The sequence below is a fragment of the Microcaecilia unicolor genome, chromosome 7 (assembly GCF_901765095.1).
Source record: "Microcaecilia unicolor chromosome 7, aMicUni1.1, whole genome shotgun sequence".
Classification (NCBI taxonomy): domain Eukaryota; kingdom Metazoa; phylum Chordata; class Amphibia; order Gymnophiona; family Siphonopidae; genus Microcaecilia; species Microcaecilia unicolor.
In genome coordinates this window covers 243,412,376-243,438,307 of record NC_044037.1, presented here as the reverse complement: position 1 = coordinate 243,438,307, position 25,932 = coordinate 243,412,376, and the positions used below count along the sequence as shown (strand labels likewise).

The 25,932-nt window shown below is 44.8% G+C and overlaps 1 protein-coding gene across 1 annotated transcript in view; it reads right to left on the bottom strand.

Annotated features, from left to right (window-relative positions):
* The window catches only part of BAZ2B (bromodomain adjacent to zinc finger domain 2B), a 914,692-nt gene that overhangs the window by 634,734 nt on the left and 254,026 nt on the right, over positions 1 to 25,932 (bottom strand). The window lies entirely within an intron of this gene.

Sequence of the window (25,932 nt, the reverse complement as noted above, 5' to 3'; positions counted from 1 at the left end):
GGACGAGGCATGGTTAGAGGCAGGGGTAGAGGTCGAGGGATGCAAGGATCAGGACCATCACCTAATAGAAGGGCACATGTACAATGTTGGGGATGTCAGCAATTTGGTCACTATGCTTCAGAATGTTATCAGAATGCAGGAATGCCCCAAGTACAAATGCAGACGCAGCAAGGATTAATGCCACAAGTAGTAGGGATACCTGCGAGTGCCCCGCAGACTGCAATACAGCAGCCAGCGACGCAATCACAGGGACCAGGAGCGGCAGTACAGAGACAGGGTACTGTAAATGCTTTTCCAACTTGGCAGAATATTCCAGACCAATGCTATTGACTGGAAGCAAACCCGTGTCAGGAAGAGGGAATGATTTTCAGATTAGACACAAGGGAACCCTTTATTACATTGACAATTGGCAAATATGGAACTCCTGTGAGATTTTTGATAGATACAGGGGCGAGTACCTCTGTGTTATGTGCAAAACCGCAGGGAGTTAAGCTTTCAAATCAGTATAGAACAACAGTGGGATTTACGGGGATAGAACAAAGAAAAAGGCTAACGGAACCGACTCTGGTGCGCTTGGAATGCCAACCGCACGGTTCAAGGGAGGCTGTGGTACCCTTCTTAGTGGCACCTGATTGCCCAGTAAATTTGTGTGGTAGAGACTTATTGTCTCAATTAGGATTGTGTTTAGATTTTGGAAATAAAGAAATACCAAGTTTGCTCACTATGGTCCAACAATTGAATAATGAAAATAAAGTATGGGTTATGGAAGAATTACCACAACATATTTGGAGTACAAGTGATTCACCATATGGACTAGCCATAAATGCAAAACCCCATAAGATAGAATTAATAGAAGGGGCAAAGGGGCCGAAGCAAGACCCTTACCCCATACGACCTAAATTAGTATCCAAAACCCTGGAGCACATTGATAAATTATTGAAATGTGGTATTATTGAACCTTCAGTATCCCCGTACAATACCCCATTGTTTCCTGTCCCAAAAGGGGAAAACAATGTAAGGATAGTACATGATTTAAGAGAGCTAAATGAGGTTACAAAAAATCAATTTCCAATTTGTGCAAATCCTGCTACACTTTTGCACACTCAGAATATATATGCATATAACACTGTTATTGACTTGTCTAATGCATTCTTTTCAATACCTCTTCATCCAGAGTCTAGGGATTTGACGTCATTTATAGTACAGAATGAGGCATACAGGTGGACTAGGATGCCTCAAGGCTTTACTGATAGTCCATCGGTATTCTCAAAACAACTAATGATGGATTTAAAGGATTTCAGGAGTCAATTGCCTGACACGGTGTCATTGTTTGTCTATGTAGATGATATTCTACTGTCTGCTGAGACTGAAGCAGAATGCCTAGATTGGACTACAAAATTATTTTTGTTATTAGGAGAGTTAGGATATAAATGTAACAGGGAAAAATGTGTTATAGCTCAGTCTACTGTCACCTTTTTAGGACAAAATGTTTCAGCAGAACATAAGGTCATTATACCAGAAGTTATATCTATTTTAAATGAGACTCCGGTACCGCAAACAGTTACCCAGTTACGTGCTGTTTTGGGAATGTTAAATTACTGCAGACAATGGATACCAAATTATACACAAAAAGTAATGAGACTTTATAAACATTTGAAACTGCCCGCAGCCACACCAAAGAATACATTAATTGTATTGGAAGAGCAGGATAAGATAATATTGGCTAAGATTGTGAGGGATTTGTTATCCCCAGGACCGTTAGCAGTAATAGATATCCAATCACCTGTGCATCTATGGGTAAAAGATATGGGAAATAGTTGGGCAGCTATGATTAATCAGAATAATGAAGTAAATGCACCAGTAGCTTTTTTGTCAGGCTCTTTTAATCATGTGGAAAAAGGAATGAAAGAAATACCAAAGTTACTGACAGCTATAGTGGCTGCAGTAGGCAAGTGGAGAGCACAAATGCCTTTTGTTCCTATTGTAATACATACTAACCACACGATTAAAACGCTGTTGAGCCCTAGCCAGACGGCATTGACAGCCACTAGATTTGGAAAATATCAAGCAGTACTTTTAGGACAAGATATAAGAATAATACCATTAACTAAAGAACAGAGAAATAAGATAGATCTGCTTTTTCCTGTCAATCTAGAGGGTGAGATCGATACTATAGAAATCCCTACATTTCACTGTCTTACTTTTGAACCCTTATCTGATGGATTAATATGGTTTACAGATGGAGCTTGTGAAAGGACTGTTGCAGGCTTTGCCTGCGTGCAGGTAGATGAGAATCTAAGAAAGATAATGCAAGTACAATATAAAACCCCTCCTGATCATACTGCACAGCATGCTGAACTTTTAGCCGTTATTACGGCCTTACAACACACTGATATGACTCAAAATGTCACTATATATACTGATAGTGGTTACGTTGCAAGTTCACTACAGTATCATATATTAAAATGGCAGCGTAGGGGGATGATAACCAGTGCAGGTAAAAATTTACAACATTACACATATTGGAAATTGCTGTTTGAAATTTTGGCAAGAAGGGAACGTGAAGGTAGAAAAACTGCAGTTGTGTGGACCCCGGCCCACACTGAAAAGCCAACCTTTGAGGCACTAGGTAATTCAATGGCTGATGCAGCAGCAACGGAGGTGGTTAAGCAAAGTGAAAAGATTTTGTATAATACTAGACAGACACAGGAAGGGCCACTTACGAATGTAGATAAGATTGAAATGTGGCAGCCAGAGGGACAGGAAAGTGAAAAATGGTTGAAGAGAGGATGTATGAAATTGGGAAGTGAATGGTTTAATGCAGAAGAAGGATTACCTTGTATGCCAATGAGCCAGGCGATTAAGGTATTGGCTGAGTGGCATGCAACCATGCATTGGAATAAGGAAACAATGAGACAACAGTTTGAACAAAGGTTTTGGACTTTAAAAATTGATAACCTGATTCAACAGGTTGTGCAAAATTGCATGGTATGCAATATTAACATACCTAAAAGAGGTCCTAAAATATCGCCTGGGACACTTCCAATACCAGAAGGCCCAGCAAAAGAATGGTATATGGATTTCACTGATATGATTGTTCCAGTGCAGGGAAAAAGGTATTTGTTAGTTTGGGTGGATGCTTTCTCAAGGTGGGTAGAAGCATTTCCATGTAAAAGGGAGACAGCACATGAAGTGGTACAATGCCTGGTAACTCATATTATGCCAAGACATGGGTGTCCATCTAGAATAATTTCTGATAACGGGACACATTTTAATAACAGTGTTTTGAAAGAAATGGCAACGATTATGGGTTTAACACACAGAAAAGTATCAGTGTATCGCCCCACCTCCAATGGTTTGGTGGAACGCTACAATGGTATTTTAAAAACTAAATTGAGAGTATTACTGAAGGCTTTAAACAAGGAAACAGCAGGTAAACCATATACCTGGCTTGATTTGTTACCATTAGCTTTGATGGTTATAAGGGCCCAACCTAATGGGCGTACTAAATTGACCCCATTCCAAATTCAGACAGGACGTCATTTTTTCCCGATGCAGACAGCAAGTACTGATAGCACAGCTCAGTACTGGCAAAAGCTACAACCTATGTTGAACCTGACAAGTGATATGATCCGAACAAATGTAGCATCACAGGCAGGAACTACTAATGATGTTTGTGCTTTTAAAGTAGGTGACCTAGTGCTACGAAAGAATTTTACACATAAAACATGGAAGGATCCTGTGTATGTAGGGCCTTTTGCTATCACGGCCCTTACTCAGACCGCTGCCTGTCTGGAAGGTCATACTTCTTGGATACATTTAGCAGATATTCGACAAATTAATAACATTGAAATGGACAAAGAATAAACAAACATCATGTCCCTAAACATGATGGTATTGGACTGTTGTTGTTTGTTAATGGACAATGAACACATATGATAATAGACTTGTTGCAGCGGCCAAAATGTTGAATTTGACTGATTGTATCATATGTGCCCACATCCTTGTCCTTGCCAGCTATGATGTATGGGACTACAATGATAAAATTGAGTGGGCACCATGACTGTGATCCCAATAATACCTGTGTAAGAGATGATGAAAACCTTCATTGGACAAATGAGACTATTTATAAGCAAGCCTTGCTTATGGACAAGTATCCACAGACATCATGTTGGTGTCTGATGAATAGTATGACAACTGAACACATTCCCCCGATAAAGTGCACTTACACGCAGAATGTTGTAACAACTGATTCAATGAATGTTATGCTTTTAATTTGTGTAATTTTTAATGCCACATCAGCTAATGAAAAGTAAGAATGAATGACAGTGTACTTCCTTTTGATGAAGCTCACTGTCCTATAAATTATATACCTCAAGAGATATAAATTTTGTACCCTAGTACAATTGAATCTGTTTAATGCAGTGTAACATGTGTATTAGCATGTTTGCAAAGATGTGCCAGGATGTTTTTAAAATAACAATGATAACTGAAATTCAGAATAAATAGAACTTTAATATGTCAGCCAAAAATATTGAAAAAGCGTGCAGAAACTGAATGCCACAAACAAGGGGGGAGGAAATTTAGAAGGGAGGTAAGGATACAGACTGGAGCTAAAACAGATGTTTGAGTCCTGGAATACCAGGCCTCAAAAGGGAGGATTTGTTGAACAAAAGTATGAAAGATTTGTTGAATAAAAGTATGAAAAATGCGGAGTGGAAGGCTCCATGATTACAACAAGCTGTTTTAACACTAACCCTCCTGAGGCATGAGAAATTTGACGGACATTAAACATTAGCCAAAGGCAGGCTCCAGAAAGTCTGTGGGCTAGAAGTTAGGGGGGGTAATAGAAAGCAGATGTTCTGCACATGATTAACAGTTTGTGGTATTCAGAGACTTGCACAGGAATGTTGTATGAGAGAATTAGTCAGAGGCCCGGTATAAAACTAGAGGGAACAAAGAAATAAGTAAGCATTTTGAATTTCTCTTTGTCTGTGTATAGCATTTTGATTTGCCTTAAGCTTGCTGTATATTGCTTGTGTGTAGATATGCTTTGAGTACAGAAATGCTTCCTGACTACCCCTATTGATGGTAATCAGTTTGTACACTAAACAAATGAGTAAACTTTTTATATTAAATATTCGTTTAGCCTTTTCTTCAGCTGAGACTGCAAAGTACTTGATCCAGAGCCTTTGTGTATTTTGGTCCATATGGAGCTATTTAGGCAGGAATATAATCACATTTTACATTGTTTTCTGAATATAAGTAGGTAATTTGATCAGAATTTTCCTGGTTTTGTTTGAAAGAAGGGTTATATGGTGAGATGAAGAATTTATATTATGCTGGTTCAGTTGTGTTTTTTTATCTTTTGTAATGGGTTTGAATGTTTTCTATTATGTAGATTTTTTTTTAATAGGGTAGTGGGTGGTGAGTAGTGGTGGATTTCTTGAGAGGATTTAGATTTGTATTAGATTATAATACTTTGGTTGGACAAGCTGGTGTAGAAGGAGCGGATGATCTACAAGCATGGGCGTAGTTTGACTGTTTCATTTGGGGGGGGGGGGGGCAAAGGATGGAGTGGAGGAGTGGCTAGTGGTTAGGGTGGTGAACTTTGGTCCTGAGGACCTGAGTTTGATTCCCGGCACAGGCAGCTTGTGACTCTGGGCAAGTCACTTAACCCTCCACTGCCCCATGTAAGCCGCATTGAGCCTGCCATGAGTGGGAAAGCGCGGGGTACAAATGTAACAACAACAAAAAAAAAGATGTGTTGAGTGAGATTTTATTTTATTTTTTTATTTTATGTTTATATTTTATTGAAGATTATATATCACCTTGATAACAGGGAGGTATGAAATCAAAATGATGCTAAACAAACAGTCAAACAAACCCTGCCAACCTATGCTGCTTCTTCATTATCCCCAGCACCTGAAACAGCCCCTTGTACACAGACCACAATGGAACTTTTAGGGGAGATAGTCAGGGCTAAGCAAGATTTCCAAATCGCTGTCTGCAGAACCTCCTTCACCAAGCCCAGCTTCCTGAACCAAACCTCCTGGACATATAACAGGAACCAGCACCAGGGAAGATGTAAAATCTAGCAGGCAAGATCAGATCTTGTTTACTTTTCCCATATAGGCCAACCAACAGGATCCATCCCCTGGAGTTCCCAAGAATCATGCGTATTGTAATCTTCCCAGGTTCCTGTGGTTACCTCTCTCTTTGATTCCTGATAACACCTTTATTTCCAAAATTCAGGTCCTTCTTCAATGGGATCTCAACATCTGAATAGTGCCCCACGATCAAGGAGTTAAAAGAGAGGGTGACTAAAACAAGGGTTCTCAATTTCAACCAAAACCAAATCAGCAACTGAAATCTGTCGCAGGAGGTCCCGAAAGCCAGTTTGACTGAGGAATCATGGAGGCAGGAGTGATTAGGGATTGCATCTGAAGAGGCCACTAGACCACCAGGGCCCAAAAAGGTAGGCTCAGTGAGGGCCTTCAGGTGGAGGGGGTGGGGCAGGGGCCAACCTGGCGGCCTGGGAGGACTCACACTGGAAGTGGGGATGGGAGGGGGCAGGTAGATAGTGGTTTGGGGAGTTTAGTTTTGGCCAAAAATGCCAAAGCATCATCGAACATGGATTTTGGACCGGTTTCGATGCCAAAACAGAAACCAAAATTTAGATAGCCTCTAATTAGAGCATAAGATCACAGACCTAGAGGAGTGGTGGTCCAACCTATTATGCTGTCTCACAGAACTTATTAACATTATTGCAATCCTGCCACACAAAGTGATAGACATAACAGACAGGTTGCAAATATGTAAAGTTGAGGTGTCGGGGATCCCTAGGTAAAAAGGTTCAAGACTTGCAAGCCCTAATGTTTGAAGAAAACATGGATATTGTTGCTATTACAGAGAAGAGGTTCAATGATTCCCATGAAAGGGATGTGACTATACCGGACTATAATCTTTTTACAAAGGATAGAGAGGGCCAAAGGGATGGAGGAGTGGCGCAGTATGTGAGAGACAATATCAGAGCGACTGAAATGTGGGGCACCTGGGGAAAGGAAGAAACTTTATGGATTGTCCTGGAAAGAGAAGATGAAACCTGTATCCAAATGGGGGTTATCTACAGACCTCCGGCACAAATGGCGAAGCTAGACAAGGTTCTGATAAAGGATATTCAAAAGATAGGTATGAAAGGGGAGGTGCTACTGTTGGGAGATTTCAACTTGTCTGATGTGGACTGGAACGTCCCCGTCTGCGAAATCGGAAAGAAGTAGGGAGATTGTGGACGCCTGTCAAAGTGCCTTCCTCAGACAAATGTGATGGAACCCACGAGGGAAGGGTCAATGCTGGATCTAGTGCTCACAAATGGAGGGAGTGTTTCTAATATCTGGGTGGGTGCCCACCTATGTAATAGTGATCATCACATGATATAGTTTGAAATAAGGGCGAAGGTGGAGTGTGGAAGCACAAAAAGTACTGGATTTCAGACATACTGATTTTGATAAAATGGGGGAATACTTGAAAAAGGAGCTGTTGGGAGTGGGAAGGCGTAGGAGAAGTGGAACATCAGTTTTAAAAGCTGAAGGCTGCTATAAATATGACGACTGATCTTTACGCGAGGAAAGTAAACAAAAACAAGAGAAACAGGAAGCCTATATGGTTCTCAAAACAAGTAGCTGAAAAAATATGAGCAAAAGAGGCTTTGTTTAAGAAATACAAAAGAACGCAACGAGAGGATCACAGAAAAGATTATCGGATTAAACTCAAAGAAGCAAAGAGGGAAATATGGCTAGCGAAAGTGCAAGCAGAAGAAAAAATGGCTAAAGATGTAAATAGAGGTGACAAGACCTTTTTCAGATATACTGGAGAAAGGAGAAAAGAGGAATGGAATTGCAAGACTGAAAGATAATGAGAATGGTTATGTGGAGAATGAGGAAGATAAAGCGAATGTGTTAAACAATTACTTCTCTTCAGTTTTCATAGAGGAAAATCCTGGTGAAGGACCGCGGTTGGCTGCCGAAGGAATATCTGGGAATGGAATGGATACTGCGCCGTTTATGGAAGAAAGAGTTTATAAACAGCTTGAGAATCTGAAGGTGGACAAAGCTATGAGGTCAGATGGGACACATCCCAGGATACTGAGGGACCTCAGGGAGGTCCTGGTGGGACCTCTTAAAGAGTTATTTAATAGATCTTTAGAGACGGGAGAGGTTCCACGGGATTGGAGAGGAGCGGACATGGTCCCTCTTCACAAAAGTGGAGACAGAGAAGAAATGGGAAACTACAGGCTGGTAAGTCTCATGTTGGTGGTAGGAAAAATAATGGAGTCGCTGCTGAAAGAAAGGATAGTTAACTTTCTAGAAGACAACGGGTTACAGGACCAGAGGCAACATGGCTTTACCAAAGGAAAATCCTGCCAAATGAATCTCACTGACTTCTTTGACTGGGTGACAAAAGAAATGGATGAAGGCCGTGCGCGCTAGATGTAATCTACTTGGATTTCAGCAAAGCCTTTGATACGGTCCCGCACAGAAGACTCATGAATAAGCTGAAAGGGCTGAACTTCGGACTGAAAGTGGTGAACTGGATAAGAAACTGGTTGACCAACGGTGACAGACAGTGGTGGTATATGGAATCCACTCGGAGAAAAGGATGGTGAGCAGTGGGGGTCCTCAGGGGTCGGTGCTGGGGCCCATTTTGTTTAATACATTTGTGAGCGATATTGCTGAAGGGTTGGAAGGAAAGGTTTGCCTTTTTGCGGATGACACGAAGATAAACAATAGAGTGGATACCCTAGAGGGAGTAGAAACGATGAGAAGGGATCTCCAAAATTTAGAAGAATGGTCGAGGGTCTGGCAGTTAAAACGTAATTAGTGAACTATAATAAAAACCCTTATCAAAGCTTTAAAATATTAGAAAAACTCTCATTTACTCATGTTGTATAAATAATTACTTTTCGTAAAAAGCTCAATAAAATTATATAAATATTTGTTGTGCTCAGTTTTTTTGGTGTATTGCTGTGGACTAAAAGTCCAAACTTTGCAGGGACACCGCATTTACATCATAGCACATCCTACCTCCATCCTGATCACAATGTTTAATTAATAAACAATATCCAAAAACTGATGTTAAAAAACTGATGTTCAAAAAAGGAATATTGTATAACAGCTACTTAGCTTAGGTAGAGATTGTGCAGAACCAAAGATCTTCTTCCTGCAAAGTTCTTGTCCACTGCAATACTTTTTTCAAAAATCACTCCGTGCAAAACATAAGATCAAAAAGATCACTGTTCATAACTAAAACCTTGAACGAAGGTGCTACTCCGACAAGGTATCTGATGCGGCAGTGGGGTGGGTGGCGGCGACGGCAGGGGAGGGTTGGTGGCAGGAGGGGGGTCCAATGTGGCGGCGGCTGGGGGGGTTGGTGGCGGGAGGGGGGGTCCAATGTGGCGGCTGCGGCGACTGGAGGGGCGATGGCGGGGGGGTGGCTAAACAGTGCCCCCCACCTCGGGCTCTGGCCCCCCCTCCCAGTGAGGTCTGGTTACGCCCCTGGGGCCGAGTGTTCTAAGATAGTCGATTTCATGATAAGATTCCTCTATGAATTCCTGGGACTATATGATAACATGACAGACATTGTTACTGATTGAGTACGTAGAACCCTGTGTGACCCCTCAGTGACTGGGTGTGAGCCTAGAGTGATTATGAAATTTCATCACTTTTGTACTAAAGTGTGCAACAGAACTGCAACATTTGCAGTATTAGAGTGTTCTTATTTCTGGACTACAGTTCTGAGACTGGTAGCTAGGATGTATTTGGGCAGGCTGGATGGGTTGATGTGCCATCATTTACTATGGAGAAATTAAGTCCTACCTGCTAATTTGCTTTCCTTTAGTCCTTCCGGATCGGTTCAGCAGAACTGATGGGTTCTGCATGTATTCCAGCAGGTGGAGACTGAGAACAACGTTTCTTGAGAGAGCCAATAAGAGCCTAGCTCAGCCCTAGCAAGTCCCAGTCTACCAGTAACAAAGCAAGAAGAAAGAAAGAGAGAAAAAAAAAACATCTGTGCCCCGCTGGATTCCACAGCCACCCACATACACAAAATGAAACAACCATGCTGGCAACTGACCAACACAAATTGAATGTAGAGTTAAGTATCTCCATGTATGATCTAGTTCATTTACTTTTGGTATAATTTTTTTTTTTTTGTAGAGAGAAGCTACAACTGTCCCCCAAAGAGATAAGAGCAACATGACCACCAAACCAAACACAATCTGCTTAGGGAGGGAGCTGGGCCGGTCCAGAGGGACTAATGGAAAGAAAATTAGAAGGTAGGACCTAATTTCTTCTTCCTTAGTGTTCCTCCAGACCAGCCCAGCAGAATTGATGGGAAGTATCAAAGCAATCCATTAAGGGAGGGACCATAACAGCCCCTCCGAAAGCACCCATCAACCAAAAACCGCATCCCGAAGTGCTTGAACATCCACTCTGTAATGTCTGACAAACGAATGCAAAGAGGACAGGTAACTGTTATGCAAATATCCACCGGAGAAACCAACAAAGCCTCCACCCGTGAAGCAGCCTGTCCTCTAGTAGAATCTAGTAGATCCGCCAGAAACTCCAAAACGGGAGCTCTGCAAGACAAAGCTTGCAATTCTGACACATGCCTCATGGACGAAATAGCTACTAGGAATACCGCCTTCAGAGTAAGATCCTTAATGGAAATCGTAACCAAAGGCTGAAAGGGAGGACTAATGAGCACTGAAAACACCAGATTCAGATCCCAAGAAGGAAATGAAGGACGTCTAGGAGGGCGCAGACATTTACTCCTCCCAGAAACCGAACCGCATCCAGATGACCATTCAAGGGCTTGCCTTTCATACGGCCCTGAAAGGAAGTCAAAGACGCTAGCTGAACCTTAAGTGATGCCAAAGCCAGACCCTTGTCTAGAAATCCAGACCCTTGCAAGAAATCCAGGATCTGCAGCACAGAAGCCCACAACGGAAAGACATACCGCTCCTCACACCAGGACTCAAAAATCCTCCAACAGCGGACATAAGCCAACGAAGTAGAGCAACGGTGAGAGCGCAGTATGGTACCAATCACTCCCACTGAATATCCATGTTTCCTCAGCCTAACCCTCTCAAGAGCCAAGTCATAAGACAAAATCGAGCCGAACTCGGCCTGATCACTGGTCCCTTTCACCGACCAACTCCAGAAGCCAAAGCTCAGGCTCCACCAGAACACGCCTGAGATCTGAATATCATGGACATCTTGACCAATCCGGAGCCACTAGAATCACCAGACCTATACTTTGAATGATGCGCCCCAACAGAGGCCAGGGAGGAAACAAGTACAGAAGGCCAGTCGGCCACTGACAATGCAGTGCTTCTAGGCCCTTGGATCTGTGTTCCTTTCTGCAACTGAAGAAGCACGGCACCTTGGCATTCTGCTCCATTGCCATCAAAACCATCTGTGGACTATCACTTCGAACACCTCTGAGTCCCGAGACACTCCCTCCCCCCGGATCTAGGATCTACTGACTGAGAAAATCTGCCTGAACATTGAGTACAACCGCACTACATGCAAGGCCAACAGAGCTGCTAGGTGCCTCTGAGCCCATGACAGCAATGTAATTGTCTCCTGCGCCAGCTTGATACTCCTCTGAAATGTGATCAACACTAAACAAATCGCTCTGGTTTCCAATAAATTGAGCAAGTTGTCTCTTCCACTGACCACAATCTCTGCGCTGTTGTCCTATGTAGAGAGCCCTCCAGCCCTTGAGACTGGCATCTGTGGTCACCTCCGTCCACTGGGGCATATCTAATGACCGACCCAATATCAAACTGGACGACTGGAGCTACCAGCAGAGATCCTGATGCACACCTACTGGCAATGGCAACCTGACTCCCAGACAGCCCCTGTCTGAGGCGATCATCTGGAAAGCAGAGCACACTGTAGACTCCGCATGTGAGCTTTGGCCCACCTCTATGGACGCTGCCATCAAGCCAAGTACCTGAAGATAATCCGAAGAACACGGTGCTCCCTGACTCTGGAGGGTTTGGACCTGATGCTTTAGCTTAATAATGCATTACTGTAGTAGAAAAACTTGTTCCTGAAGGGTGTCGAAGGTAACCCCTAGATAGTCCAGGGTCTGTGTCAGCACTAAGCGGATCTTGAGAGGATTGCTGACCCAACCTAAGGATTCCAAGAACTGCACCATCGTGACATCACCTGACAACGCTCCTGATACGATTTTGCCCGAATCAGCCAATTGTTTGGGTAAGGATGCACCATAATATCCTGCTTGCGAAGAACTGCCGCCACCATGACCTTGGTAAACATCCTCTGAGCCACTGCTAGGCCAAATAGCATCACACAAAATTGAAAGTGTTGGCTCAACACTGCAAAGTGGAAAACCTGCTGATGTGCCTGATGAATAGGAATGAGCAGATAGTCCTCTGTCAGTTCGAGGGCCGTGAGGAATTCTCCTGAGTGAATGGCGACAATCATGGACCTTAAAGTTTCCATGTGAAAAGGAGAACCCGCAGGGCCCTGTGGACTCTTTTTAGATCTAAAATGGGACAGTAAGAACCTTCCTTCTTCAGAACCACCAAGTAGACAGAATATCTGCCTGTACCTTGATTGAGAACTAGGACTGGGCATACTGCCCGTAAAACCACCACCCAGGCTACAGTGTCCTTGACCGCCTGCGTCTTCACTTGAGACCAACAAGGGGATCTAAGAAGGCATCTGGCAGAGTGTGAACGGAATTCGAGAACGTAACCATCTTGAATAATTTCAAGAACCTACTGATCTGAAGTAATTTGGGTCCACCTCCAGCCAAACTCTTTCAACTGACCCCCGACGGCCACTGGAGTATGGACCCTTACATTTTCATTGAGCTGGACGACTGAAAGCCTGGGAGGAGGTGCCATCCCTACATCCTCGCCATCCCCCACAAAAGAGCTGCATCTGTTGGAAATAACAGGATCTTTGGAAAGGAGCTCTTCTGCCAGGCCGAAAGCACCTGGTCTCATGACCCCGACCTCTGGAGGCAGTATACCCTTGGCCCACTGATCTTGGCCGGTCCTCCAGAAGCCAAGGCACCTTACTGTCTCCTAAACTCTTGACCAGCTTATCCAACTCTTCCCCAAACAAGAGATCTGCGAAAGGGAAACTTAGCTTGGACTTCAAGGCTGCATCCACCGACCAAGTCCAAAGCCAAAGGACCTGCAAGTCACTGCTCCTAAGGCCAGAGACTTAGCAAACGCCTGAAGCAAGTCATAAACTACATCCAACAGAAAGGCCACGCCCAGCTCTATCTTAGCAGCTTCTGATCGACCAAGGAAACATCAACCCCTCTATCCAAAACTCGCTCTGACCACCGGAAGCATGCCTGTGCTACTAGCACGTATTCTTCTAAATCACTGCCAAGACTAATGAATCAACAACCGGAGGCTTGAGCCAGTCCTTTTCCTGCTCCGGCATCAGGTAAAGCCGGACCATGGAATGGGCCAATCTGAAAGGGGTATCAGGAACATCCCATTGCGTCTGCACAATATCTTGTGGAGAGGCCTAGTGGTTAGAGCACCAGTCTTGCAATCCAGAGCTGGCCGGTTCAAATCCCGCTGCTGTTCCTTGTGATCTTGGGCAAGTCACTTAACCCTCCACTGCCTCAGGTACAAACTTAGATTGTGAACCATCCTGGGACAGAGAAATATCCAGTGTATCTGAATGTAATTCACCTTGAGCTACTACTGAAAAAGGTGTGAGCAAAATCTAAATAAATCCTGATGCATAGGGAAAGACAGACTAGCCTTATGGACCCTTTTCACCAAAGAATCCACCCTGCGCTGCACCGTTGTCTCCTGCACTTCTTCAAAATTCAATGTGGACAACACCAGGGCAATTAACTCCTGCATGCCCTCCTTATCGAAGACCCTGGCCATGGAAGAATCCTACCCCAGAGGAAACTCCTCAGGGGTAGCAAAAACAATCTCCTCCCTCTCGCACTCCTCTGCTTCCATCTCCAGGTCGTCTAAATCAGCTATAGACTCTGATTCCACATTCAGGGCTAACATTTGGTCTTTCCAGGACACACTAGGTCTTTTTGGGGCAGTATGGGACCCTGAAAAACATCCGAAGACAGAGTCTGTTGAGGAGAAAATTGTTTAAGCAAAAAGGCCTGGTACATCGCTAATATAAAATCTAATCCCCCTCCCCTCAGAGGGCCCTCCCTACAATCCTGCAGATTCAATCACAGCGTGAACCCGCTTCAGCCTGCGCACCAGACTGTCCCGCTTCAGCCTGCGTCTTCAAGATGGCGGAAGTCCCCGCCAAAATCAGGCCCGATCTGCCGCCAGATCCTGGCTCAGAAAATGCATCAGCACAAGAGGAAGCCCCACTAAATGTCCCCACTTCAGTAGGAGCACATGGAACTCAACCTCCGCCACGGTACAAAATTTACAAACTCCAGCCGTGGTTACCCCACGCCTCTGACACACAGTGCATCTGCGGAGTTTCTCGCTATCACAAACCACTGAACTCCAGTAACTGTGAGCTTTGACCAAACTTCAACAAGTTCAGTTGTTTGAACTAGCACATTTTACTTTATATTTGCTTTTCCATAACATAAAGTTTTCCTATGTTGAGTTTTATTTATTTGTTGCATTTGTATCCCACATTTTCCCACCTATTTGCAGGCTCAATGTGGCTTACATAGTACCGTATTGGCGATCACCAGTTCCGGTCTAACGGTTACAAAGTGAGTAATGGTATAATAAGGTTCGTGTGTACAAGACACAATAGTGGATCGTAGGGAGGGGGGGGTTATGTTTTGTCCATACGTTCTTTGGTTTTGCTTGTGTTGCAGGGTTTAGGTATTTAGGTTGGGTCGGTAGGGTATGCCACTTCGAACAGATTAGTTTTTAGTAATTTCCGGAAGTTTAGGTGGTCATACGTTGTTTTTACGGCTTTAGGTAATGCGTTCCATAGTTGTGTGCTTATATAGGAGAAGCTGGATGCATAAGTTGATTTGTATTTGAGTTCTTTACAGTTTGGGTAATGGAGATTCAGGTATGTTCGTGCTGATTTTGTTGTGTTTCTAGTTGGCAGGTCTATGAGGTCTGTCATATACCCCGGGGCTTCGATTTTGTGAACCAATGTGCAGATTTTGAATGCAATACGTTCTTTGATAGGGAGCCAGTGCAATTTTCTCGGAGGGATTTGGCGCTATCGAATCGTGTTTTTCCAAATATGAGCCTTGCTGCCGTGTTTTGGGCAGTCTGAAGTTTCTTTATGATTTGTTCTTTACATCCCGCATAGATTCCATTGCAGTAATCTACTTGATTTAGTACCATAGTTTGTACCAGGTTGCGGAATGTATCCCTCGGGAAGAATGGTTTCAGTCGTTTGAGTTTCCACATTGAATGGAACATGTTGTTTGCTATAGCTTTCGTTTGGCACTCTAGGGTGAGGTTACGGTCGATTGTGACGGCGAGAAGTTTCAGGCTGTCTGAGATAGGAAGGGTGTGGTCTGGGGTGTTTATACTGGTGGGTTTGTACGTGTTGTATTGGGATGAGAGGATGAGACAGTGTGTTTTTTCTGTGTTAAGTTTTAGTTGGAATGCATTTGCCCAAGAGTTCATGGTGTTCAAACTGAGCTTTATTTCGTTGGAGATTTTAGCCAGATCATGTTTATACAGAATGTTAATTGTGACATCGTCTGCGTAGATGAAAGGGTTGAGACCATGGTTCGATAAGGACTTGGCTAATTGGGTCATCATTAGGTTGAAGAGGATCGGTGATAGTGGTGATCCTTGGGGTACTCCACAGTCTGCTTTCCATGGTGATGATATGTTTGAGTTTGATTTCACTTGGTATGTTCTAGAGGTTAGGAAGCCCTTGACCCAGTTAAGTATGTTTCCGCCAATGCCGAAGTAGTCTAGTAGTCTTATTAGTATTTCATGGTTTACCATGTCGAACGCACTTGACATATTGAATTGAAGGAGGAGTATGCTTTTACCTGCTGCTATTTCCTGCTTGAATTTGGCTAGGAGAGTGATTAGTACTGTTTCAGTGCTATGTAGTGGCCGAAATCCTGATTGCAATTCATGTAGTATTGAGAACTTGTACATATAATCAGTGAGTTGTTTGGTTGCCATGCTTTCCATCAATTTGACTGCCAGTGGGATAGAAGCCACCGGGCGGTAGTTAGAAATTTTGTTCGTTTTTTTTCTTGGTATCTTTTGGTATCGGGGTGAGTAGGATATTCCCATTATCCTTGGGGAAGAGACCTTGTTGAAGCATGTAATTTTAAGTGGAATGTTAGGTCTGCTATAAAGCGGCTTTTATCAAGTAGTTGAGGCAGGCTTCTAATTTACAATGGGTATTGGAGAACCTGTTGATCGCCTGAGTGACTGTTTCGATGGTGAAGAGATCGAAGTCTGACCAGGTTCTATCCGCTGGGTATTCACCGAGGGTAGGGTCCAAGCCGTTGATGAAGTTTTCTATGTCGGTGTTGTCCTGAGGTAATGTGTTATGTAGGTTTACGATTTTTTTTTTTAAAGTATTTAGCAAGATTGTCTGCAGTTGGGATGTCTGTGTTGATTGTGGTGACCTAGGTGGTATCTAGTAGTTTGTTCACGAGTTGGTATAATTTTTTTGTGTCTTTGTAATCTGGTCCTATTTTAGTTTTATAGTAGGATCTTTTGGTCTGTTTTATAGCATATTTATATTTCCTTTGTATTTCTTTCCATGCGTTGACTGCGTGTTCATCTTTTATTTTTTTTTCGCCATGCACGTTCAAGTTGCCTGGATTGTGTTTTTAGTATTTTCAGTTCTTCGTTGAACCATGGTATCGAGTTATACCTGCGTGAGGTTCTTGTTCGCAAGGGTGCTATTTCAACTAGTATGTTTTAGCATCTTTATCCCATTCATTGGTTTTCTGTGCAAGTTTTATGTATAATGAGTGTGCGTAGTTCATCCTATTATAAACTGGACAACAGGATGGAACAGAGAGGGGAAGATGCCTTTTAAATTATTTCTTTAATGTTTAATTTATTATCTAGAAGGCAATTCTATAACAGCATGCCTATGTGATCCTGGGCTTTTTTTTAATGGGCTCACTCAATGGTAGCAACCACCCTGGGTGAGGAACCTTCACAACCATAACCAGACTACAGTTAAAAGTAAACAAAGAATATTTGTATGATTCAAAAGGAAAATATAAAGGAACCTGTTCTTATCATAGGCTGTTAGCTCTGGAGTATACATAAAGTAGCTTGGAGTTCAACAGCAAAGAAAACAGAGGGTCTGGCTTCTACCAGACCACATAAGAATCACAGTGTGCACAGAATTTGCAAGGTATAAGCTTTTCTTTCTTCATAGCTACCTGTCTGGTCCTTCAAACATATGTTTTCTAAGAGTACTTTGGAGATCGTCTTTTTCTACTCTAAGCCTCCCTATCTTTCCCCAGTCTTAGACTTTTATTTCCCTTGGCTAAACCATGTATCCTGGCTGAGCTTTCGAGGCCGAGGCCTCTTAATGTGATCCCATGAGGGAGTGTGCTTAAGGGGACCGGTATCTTATATATTTAATAACTATAGCCTCCCCCTCAGCTCAGTCATGCCTTATTGAGCACCTGCTTCAGTAGGGGCCACCTCACAAGAGAGAAAGAGTCTGCATTCAGATGCTAATTTACAGCCCAGTGCCATATGATAAATTAGAAAGGCTATAGGCTCAGGATCCCCCACATTTTATTTATATTTATTAGGATTTATTTACTGTCTTTTTGAAGGAATTCATTCAAGGCGGTGTACAGCAAGAATAAGTCAAACATAGGAAATAGACAATTACAGCTGTAAAAATATTCCAATAATAATAGAGGGTATGACATAGTATACTACATTACAATATCAACCTAACACACAAGGGAAAATTAGGTTCTTACCTTGGTAATTTTCTTTCCTTTAGTCATAGCAGATGAATCCATTACGAATGGGTTGTGTCCACTTTATGAGAACATTGTATATGTGAACACATTTTTTGACGTTTAGCAAATGATGTTATTCCCACATTTTATCTTTTCATTTTATTTGTTTTTTACCACATGTTATTGCTTACTGTGGTTTTTTTATCATATATGTTTTATATTTTTTTACTTAATTTTTCTTTATTTGCATATGTATGTTTTATAGACTCCTGATGCAGGCCTGACGGCCGAAACACAACAGTTGTGTCGAGTGTTTTCCTCAATAAACAAGCCTTTTAAGATTCTTGTCTCCAGGATTTGTACTTCGGTGGTCAAACATCCCACTCTCACTTATACTTGTGTCCACCTACCAGCAGGGGGAGATAGAGAGCACTGAAAAACCATAGTGCCAGCTAGCTCCATCTGCCTCTCAGTATTTGAAGCTTCCAAAGCAGTGTTACACTGCAAAGTAGAATAACATGAACTTTCCTCAAAGTGAACGAACGCCCCAGAACAGGAGCAGTAATTCAAAGGAGGGACAAACTCAACCTCCTGTAACAAAACAAAAATCCTGAAGACTGTTTTCCAACTTCTCCCAATGAGGGAACATATCTACAGGAAAAACTGAACCCAAAACAGCATTAATCAATCAATCAAACAAATCAATCAATCAATCAATCAATCAGGGAGGGCTCATGGATTCATCTGCTATGACTAAAGGAAAGAAAAATACCAAGGTAAGAACCTAATGTTCCCTTCCTTGTCATCAAGCAGATGAATCCATTACGAATGGGATGTATCAAAGCAATCCCTAGATAGGGTGGGAACAGGCCACACCACACGCCAGCACTTGTGCTCCAAAATGCACATCCCTCCTGGCAGCCACATCCAGCCTGTAATGTCGGGCAAAAGAGAGCTTAGAAGCCCATGTCGCTGCACTGCATATCTCTTGAAGAGAGAGTGCTCCAGTTTCAGCCCAAGAAGAGGAAATCGCTCTTGTGGAATGTGCCTTAAAGGCTTCAGGCGGAGGCCAGCCAGATAGCAGATATGCTGAAAAAAATAGCTTTAGATGCTGGAGACCCTCTTCGAGGACCTGACAACAAAACAAAAAGGTGATCAGAGATCCTGAAAGCATTTGACATGTGCAGATACTGCAACAGAGCCCTTCGCATATCTAGAAGGTGCAAATGCAGAAATGGGTCTCGACAGGACAGTGCCTGGAGCTCAAGACACCCGTCTCGCAGAAGTAATGGCCACCAAAAAGACCGTCATTAGGGTCACATCCATCTCCGAAGCTCGCCTAAGCGGCTTGAAGGGCCTTTAAAACTAACCCCAGGTTCCAGGCCAGACACGGAGTCCGCACGGGAGGACGGAGCCGAAGCACCCCTCTCAGAAACCGTGCCATCTCCGGATAAGCAGCCAGGGAGAGGCCAGCCACCTTCCCCCGAAAACATGCTAAGGCTGCCACTTGAACACGCAGGGAATTATAGGCCAAGCCTTTTTGTAAACCATCCTGCAAAAAGTCAAATATCGGCGAGACAGAAGCCCGCGTGGGTGTAATCGCTTTAGCAGCACACCAAGCCTCAAACTGGCACCAAATCCGAGCATAGGCAATGGAAGTGGAACGCTTGCGGGCCTGAAGGAGAGTGGAGATGACCTTGTTGGAATAGCCCTTGTTTCTCAATTGCGCCCTCTCAAGAGCCAAAAGCAAAAGAGACCAAAGCGGCAGGTGTCCTCCATGGTTACCGGCCCCTGTGACAACAGGTTCGGTACCAGAGGCAAAGGAAGGGGAGCCTCCACCAGCATCCGCCGGAGGTCCGCATACCACAGCCGCCTGGGCCAATCCGGGGCAATGAGAACCACCTCTCCTTGATGTAGCCGAATCCGCAGGAGTACTCGCCCTATCAAGGGCCCAGGAGGGAACACATACAGGAGGCCATGAGGCCAGGGTTGAGCCAAGGCATCCAACCCCGCCGAGCGAGGATCTCTCCATCTGCTGTAAAGCACGGGACTTTGGCATTTGCGCTTGACGCCATAAGATCCGCTACGGGCGTCCCCCATTTGGCACAGATCTGAAGGAACACTTCGTCTGCCAGTTCCCACTCCACTGGGTCGATTTGATGCCTGCTTAGATAATCGGCTTCCACGTTGCTCTGACCTGCTGACAGAAACTGCAGATTTAGCTCAGCCCAGTGGCAAATCTGCGCGGCCTACGCGGCCAGTGCCCTGCACTGAGTGCCGCCTTGTTGATTTATCTAGGCTACTGCTGTCGTATTGTCCAACAGAACTCTGACAGCCAGTCCCTCCAGGGTCGTGTGAAAGGCCAGAATCGCCTGGAATATCGCTTTCAACTCCAAGCGATTGATGGACCACTCCGACTCCTCGGGTGTCCACAGACCCTGGGCATGCCTTCCCTGGCAATGTGCCCCCAGCCCTGCCGGCTGGCATCTGTTAACACCAGGCACCAATCGGTAAGTGCCAGTGGCATTCCTCGCCGCAGCATGCTGTCTAAGAGCCACCACTCCATACTGAGCTGGGACGCAGGGAACCACGCGAGTCTGCGCTGGTAATCCTGAGATATTGGAGACCATCGTTGAAGCAGGGAACACTGAAGAGGTCTCAGGTGCACTCATGCCCATGGCACCACTTCCAAGGTAGCCGTCATCGACCCCAACAGCTGGACTATGTCCCAAGTACGCGGGCGAGGCATCCTCAGGAACAGACGGACCTGGTTCTGAAGCTTGCACCGCCTTTGCTCGGGTAGAAAGACAAACCCTGAGGCTGTGTCGAACCGGACCCCCAAACATTCTAGAGATTGAGAGGGGGGTCAGGTGACTTTTGGGTATATTGACGACCCAGCCCAGAGACTGAAGTACTGAGACCACTCTGGCTGTTACATGATGACTCTCTTCTGCAGAGTCCGCTCTGATGAGCCAGTCGTCGAGGGACAGGTGAACCCAGATACCCTCTCGCCTGAGAAAGGCAGCTACTACCACCATTACCTTGGAAAAGGTTTGAGGAGCTGTGGCGAGGCCAAAAGGCAAGGCCCGAAACTGGAAATGTTTTCCCAACATCGCAAACCGGAGAAGCCAGTGGTGCGGGGGCCAAATAGGAATGTGCAAGTAAGCTTCTTTCAGGTCCAGAGATGTGAGAAACTCTCCTGGCTGTACCACTGCCATGATGGAGCGCAGGGTTTCCATGCAAAAATGCCACACTCCTAGTGACTTGTTGACTTCCTTTAAGTTGAGTATGGGCCGAAAAGACCCTCCTTTTTGCGGCACCACAAAGTAAATGGAGTAACAAACGTAGCCGATCTCGGCGGGAGGCACAGGGACCACCGCCCTGAGGTGCAACAAGCCTTGCAAGGTCTCCTCTACCGCCGCCCGTTTGACGGCAGAGCCACATCGGGACTCCACAAACACATCTCTCACCGGGGCATTGAATTCTAATCTGTAGCCATCTCTGATCAGGTTCAAAACCCACTGATCTGAGGTAATCTTGACCCATTCCTCGAGAAAGAGGGAAAGACGTCCTCCAACTGCAGGAATCGAGGAGTGGGCCGGCACACCATCATTGAGAAGGTCGCCCATCAACTCCAGGCCTTGAGCCTGCTGCTGCGGAACGTTTGTCTGAGCAAAAGTAGTTCCTCCTGAAAGCGGGCACGTGAAGTAAACCCAGCAGAACGCTCTGGGCGGTACCTTCTACCTTCACAGAAGCGAGGTCTGGAAGAAGAGGGAACTGCCTGACCCTTGGAAGAAGGCCGCGGCCTATCCTCGGGTAAGCGCTGGGGTTTAGTTTCCCGCTGGCCTTTAACAATTTTCTCCAACTCCTCACTAAATAGGAGAAGGCCCTGGAAAGGAAACTTCGCCAACCTTTGCTTAGAGGCCATGTCAGCTGCCCAATGCCGTAGCCATAGAAGGGCGAGTCGCCACCGCCACAGCCATCTGTTTAGCTGAAGCTCTGACCAGATCATAGAGGGTGTCAGACAAAAATGACAAGGTCGACTCCATCTGCGGTTGCCACCTCCGCAAGGGGCTCCGCTCCATCCCCGGGCTGTTCCACTGCCTGTTGCAACCAAGCGAGGCAGGCTCGAGCAGTCTAACAACTGCACACAGATGCCCATAAGGCTAGGCCTGAAATCTCAAAGGACCGTTTGATTGCTGATTCCAGATGTCGGTCCTGCATGTCCTTCAGGGCGACCCCTCCCTCTACTGGGAGGGTAGTCTTCTTCGTCACAGCCGTGACTAGGGCATCCACTTTAGGCACGGCCAAGAGTGCCAAGTGCTCCTCACTGAGAGGGTATAAGTGAACCACTGCCCTGGCAACTTTCAAAGGCCCCTCAGGATCAGCCCATTGAGCCGAAATAAGCTCTTGGATGGAGTCATGCAAAGGAAAGGCTCGAGCAGGCTTCTTAGTAATTGCCATCCTCGGATTACCAGAGGAGGCTTCGCCCATCACAGGATCTTCAAAAAGAGCCTGTAAGGCCTCAGAAATAAGTGCTGGCAGCTCCTCGCGGTGGAAAATTTTAACCGCAGTGGGATCATCTGGATCCAGTGGCAATCCTACACCTTCCTCTGGCTCTTCGGACCACAAAGGCCTGCCAGACCCCTCAGAATCCCCACAGCCCGACCACGGGGGGAAAAGGGGGGGTACGCCACTCTCTGAAGGGGAATTTACCCTTCTGCGCTTGTCTTGCAGCCAAATTTCTGGGGAAAAAACCCTGACGGCAATCCCGGGCTGGTCTCCACCGGAGGGGAACCAGGTAGCAACGCAGAGTCGGACATCTGCAGCAGAGCTCTTTTTAACATGAACACTTTATGTAAAAGCAACACAAACTCGGGGGAGAAAGGCTCACCCTGGCCTCCCGGTTCCAATCCGGGGTAAGCAGCTCCTCTGGTAGCCTCCATCCGAGGCTCCCCTCTGGCCTCAGACCCCTCCGCTCCTGCGGGGCTCGAGCCCTGCGGCACATCCAAGATGGCACCCACTGCCAGCTCCACCGAGCGGGAAGAAACCTCGCTCGCCATGCTCGGGCCGGCCCTGACGTCTGAAGAGCACGATTTACAGAGCCCCGCTGCGGATCTGCGCTTGCCACAACATGAACCGCACTTAACAACCTCCGCAGCCATTGCCGAAAACGGCAGAAAATTTCAAAATGGCGGATTCGCGCAAAAAATGTCCCGATCGCGGGCCCTCCCCGGAGGAGCTACAAGACTCTCTTAACTCACCAGACCGAGTCACAGAGCTCCGGTCATGCTGCAAAGACAGAAGGAAGCCTCAGAATCGCAGCGCTAACAAGCGCGTCGCGTTGTTTGTTTTTTTTTTTATGCTGTGAGGAAAGTTAGAGGCAACAGCTACAGAGGTACTCCGGAGGTCCAGGAGAGTGGGAAAGGCAGGGAAAGGACGAACCAATGTGCCTGCATCCACATAGAAGAGTGTGGGAAAGGCAGGGAAAGGACATACCAATGTGCCTGCATCCACATAGAAGAGTGTGGGAAAGGCAGGGAAAGGACATACCAATGTGCCTGCATCCACATAGAAGAGTGTGGGAAAGGCAGGGACAGGGCAAACCTATATGCCTGCATCCACATAGGTGGAAGGGTAAGGCAGGGAAAGGGCTAACCTATGTGAACAGGTGACAGTATCAGTTCTTGTGGTGCCCTGTGGGTTGATGCTCATGGTGGCAATGAGGTACTGCTGAACAGTATGCTGCTATCAGACAGGTAAGATACAACATGATATGTTGTCTACATGTAGATTAAAATCAACAATTACAATAAAATACTGGTACTAAAGAGCAGATCAAACTATAAAATCCAACAGTATATACAATCAAATTTAGCAATCATTTGTTTCAAATTTACTACACCACCAAATCAAACAGGCCAAGGCGGTTTACAAAATAAAAAAGGGAAATAAAAGGAAAAGCTCCATTAAATATGATGGGGAGAATTATTTTACTTTCCTAAGAGATTTCGTACCAAAAGTGATATCACAGTCATAAGAACAAAGCCACGCTTAAAGCATCCATTCTTCTTGCAACATCATAGATGATAAAATGCAACCAACATCAGTACCAATTTCCCTAGTCTTGAAGCAATCAATAAGCTTTGACTTATATCTATAGACAGATAGCAAAACACGTACACAAAAACCAATTGCAAAAAACATTTTGCTTTCGCACCAGCTAGGAAAGAACACGAGTAAACTCCTTAGCTCTTTGAAGCCTCAGTTGCCCGGGGAGAGTCATAGACTTTTTACCAAACCCCTTAATGGGCTCTTATCACTGGCCTCGGTGGAAACCTGAAAAACAGCAATAAAAAAAAAAAACTCCAAAAGGAGAAGAAGCAACTACTTCAAAAACTGGTTACACCAAAACTAACATCCCTTATCCTTTTTGGTCCTGTCTGTTTGTCCTGATTTAGATTGTAAGCTCTTTTGAGCAGGTCCTGATTTAGATTGTAAGCTCTTTTGAGCAGGGACTGTCTTTCTTCTTCATGTTCAATTGTAAAGCGCTGCGTACGACTGGTAGCGCTATAAAAGTGATTTATAGTAGTAGTAGTAGTAGTAACTAACACAAAAAAACTGTACTGACTTCACATGTGCTTCCCCAAACCAGTGTGGAAAATAAAAAGTAAAAAGACTTCAAAACATTCCATCTAACGTGCACTAGGAATGAAAATCAAAAATCACATATCTTCAACTTTCAAAGTAAATGACGACTTTCTTTAACCGCATCTTTAACGATAGTCAAGTTTTGTTCAAAATTTCCAAGCTGCACTTTCTATGACCCTGACAAGGGCTCGGGACCCCCTCTTGTTTTGAAAGAGGAATGTTCTTCAAAATGGCACTGTGACTACAAAAGATGCCACGAGACTCTTCAGCCACTCAGAGAAAATTTCCATCTTTAAAAAATTTGGTGGTTTAGTCAACAAGGGGTTAAGAAGCATTGCTGTTGATCAGCTGGTCAGTACTCAAAGAGGAGATATTTTGAGACTATTACATCAAAGGAAGCATAGATGGATTTATGAATGGCAAACTATTGCTCCGGGGGTATGGTCCTATGGAGTGGGACACATTTTATTGAAAAGGTGGATCAATTGTGAATTGTTCATGTTTTTTCTTTTGAGGTTTTTGAATTGGATTGCCCGTTTAAAATTAGAGATTTGCTCTGATTGGCTAAGGAGTCTCAAGGTGTCTTCTTTTAGTCTCAACACCATTTTGAAGAACTTATTCTGTATAACATTTGTCCTCCTGATACAGTTATTTCGAAATAAGAGGGGTACTGAGCCCTTGTCAGGGTCATAGAAAGTGCAGCTTGGAAATTCTGAACAAAACTTATAAAGGACTGTCACTGAAGATGCGATTACAGAAGGTAGTCATTTACTTTGAAAGCTGAAGATAACTGATTTTTAATTTTCATTCCTAGTACACATTAGATGGAATGTTTTGAAGTCTTTTTACTTTTTATTTTCCGCACCAGTTTGGGGAAGCATATGTGAAGAGAGCACCGTTTTTTGTGTTCGTTTTGGTGTAACCAGTTTTAGTTGTTTTTTCTCCTTCAGGAGTTTTTTTCACTGTTTTTCCGGTTTTCACTGAGGCCAGTGGTAAGAGACCATTAAGAGTTTGGTAGAAAGTCTGACTCTCCTCGGGCAATTGAGGCTTCAAATGTTAAAATTATAAGGAGTTTACTCTCATGTTCTTTCCTAGCTGGTGTGAAAGCAAAATATTTTTGGGAATCAAACATATAAATGGCAAGAGGCGTACTCACTCGCAAATGCGCAGTAGAGACCCTCTCTGTCCCGCCCCCGCGTCAATACGTGATGACGGGGACGTGACAGAGAGGGAACCTGCGCACCTGCGAGTGAGGGAACCGCCGTCGCCACCGGTCCCCCCCCCCCCCCAGGGTTGCCGCTACCGCTCCCCCACGCACCCTCCACCCGGCCCGGGTACCTGGCT